This window comes from Panulirus ornatus, chromosome 13 (assembly GCF_036320965.1).
Source record: "Panulirus ornatus isolate Po-2019 chromosome 13, ASM3632096v1, whole genome shotgun sequence".
NCBI lineage: Eukaryota > Metazoa > Arthropoda > Malacostraca > Decapoda > Palinuridae > Panulirus > Panulirus ornatus.
In genome coordinates, this window is record NC_092236.1 from 56,397,435 (window position 1) to 56,399,934 (window position 2,500).

A 2,500-nucleotide genomic window follows, 5' to 3' on the forward strand; every position below is an offset into this window, starting at 1 on the left:
GAGATCCTTATGTTGAGTTACAGTGTAGATCCTTGTGTTCAGTTACAGTGAGTTACAGAGATTCTTGCAGTGAATTACAGAATATTCTGAGAGTTATAGGAAACCCTATATCTGTATATGATTATGATAAGTTATAGGAAATCTTATGCCTGTATATGTAATAAGGGGAGACCCTGTACCTGTATATCATAAGGGGAACATCTGTGGCCCTTTATAGTGAGGGGAGCACGTCCAACTGTACGTATTAAGAACACCTGTACCTGTATATAGTAAGGGTAACACATCTACCTGTATATAGTGAGGGGAACACATCTACCTGTATATAGTGAGGGGAACACATCTACCTGTATATAGTAAGGGGAACACATCTACCTGTATATAGTGAGGGGAACACATCTACCTGTATATGGGCGTGCCGACGTCGCCGTGGTAGAAGAGGACGAGATGGGTCGAGTCGTTGGATATGGGAGGGTCCATGTCACACGGGAGGAGGACCGGACCCCCTTCTACTGCCCGCACCTCCGTCAGCGGACCTGGTGGGCGAGAGAGATGAGGGAGCTTAGTACTGGCTTGGTACTGGGTTAATACGGGGTTAGTACTGGGTTACTCCTGGTTTAATACTAGCTTAGTGCTGGGTTAGGTTAGGTTAGGTTAGGTTAGGTTAGGTTAGGCTAGGTTAGGTTAGGCTAGGCTAGGTTAGGTTAGGCTAGGTTAGGTTAGTGTTGACAGGACCCGACCACCATGTAACCACCAGTGTTGGTGTGGTGTGCTAGTATTTTCAGCTTTGCTGGCTGTGTTATTACCACGACTGCACCACTACAGCTGAAAAAGGGTTGTTGTAACTACTAGTTAAGAGTGGCCGGGGGGGGGGGGGTGGTTCATTAGCGAAAGGGTTGTCATTACTTGTAGCTAAAAGGGTCGACGCGGTCGTTCAGCCGATTTGACGTCACTTTGGCCCTAATGACCGATTGCCACGATGGTCTTTTGGATTAGGTCTGTGTTGGGATCGTTGCTCGTTTTCTTCGTTTCCAGTTGGTGAACAGAGGTCTGAACAATGGTTTGAAAGGGTATATTGGTCCAGGACCTTAATTATACCTTGCGATGGTTTCTGGGGGTTTTCTACACCACCCCCACAGCTGGGTCTGGGACCTTACCTTACCTTATGATGGTTTGGGAAGGTCTTCTACCCCCACAGCTGGGTCTGGGACCTTACCTTACCTTACCTTTACCTTATGATGGTTTGGGAAGTTCTTCTACCCCCACAACTGGGTCTGGGACCTTACCTTACCTTACGTACACCTTACGGTGGTTTTAGGAGGGTCTTCTACCCCCACAACTGGGTCTGGGACCTTACCTTACCTTACGTATACCTTACGATGGTTTTAGGAAGGTCTTCTACCCCCACAGCTGGGTCTGGGACCTTACCTTACGTATACCTTCCGATGGTTTTAGGAGGGTCTTCTACCCCCACAGCTGGGTCTGGGACCTTACCTTACCTTACGTATACCTTACGATGGTTTTAGGAGGGTCTTCTACCCCCACAGCTGGGTCTGGGACCTTATCTTACCTTACGTCTACCTTCCGATGGTTTTAGGAAGGTCTTCTACCCCCTCCCCCATAGACTGGCCGTCAGCCAAGCTAGCGTACGACACCTTTGCTACCCGGAGTGTGAATACGATGAAGACGTACGTTTATTTTGTCAGCGAGAGACACGTCTGGCAGTCGCTCATAGACAGTGTGTGTGTGTCGAATGGAAAACGAGGAACGGGACGACGGAGAAGAGTGCGCGTGAAAATGACCTTGTGACAGGAGGGAGGGAGAGAGAGAGAGAGAGAGAGAGAGAGAGAGAGAGAGAGAGAGAGGTTTGTGTGAATGTGTGTGTGTGTGTGTGTGTGTGTGTGTGTGTGTGTGTAAATGAAGCCTTCAAGCAATGGTCTCTCACTGCAGTTAATTAATTGAAAAAAAAAGAGAAAAAGCACACACAATGAGGAACCCTGTGAGCTGTGCTTCCACACTAGGGAAAGCAAGGGAGTGTGCAGCATATTATTGCGTATCATTAAAATAAAAGGTAAATGAATAAACGATATATATATATATATATATATATATATATATATATATATATATATATATATATATATGACGAGAGAGAGGGAAGGATGTATGGGTATAACGAGAAGAAAGAGGAAATTAAAAAAAAAAAGATTTTTTTTTAACCCACCGTGTAAAACGAAGTGGGAGGAGAGGAGAAGAGGAAGAGGAAGAGTGGGAGGAGGAGGAGGAAGAGAGGGAGGAGGAGGAAGAGAGGGAGGAGGAGGAGGAAGAGGAAGAGTGGGAGGAGGAGGAGGAAGAGGAAGAGTGGGAGGAGGAGGAGGAAGAGAGGATAGGATGATTTTGAAGAGTAGAGGCAGTGAGTGATTCAAGGGTCGTGGAAACGAGAGCAGTGATTGGAGGGAGAAGGGGTATAGTGTCCTTTGTCCTTACTAGTTACGTACGTGTC

General features: G+C 46.8%; 1 pseudogene; it reads right to left on the reverse strand.

Moving 5' to 3' along the window:
* LOC139752926 (protein turtle homolog A-like) overlaps nt 1–2,500 on the reverse strand; it is a 94,389-nt pseudogene that overhangs the window by 25,685 nt on the left and 66,204 nt on the right.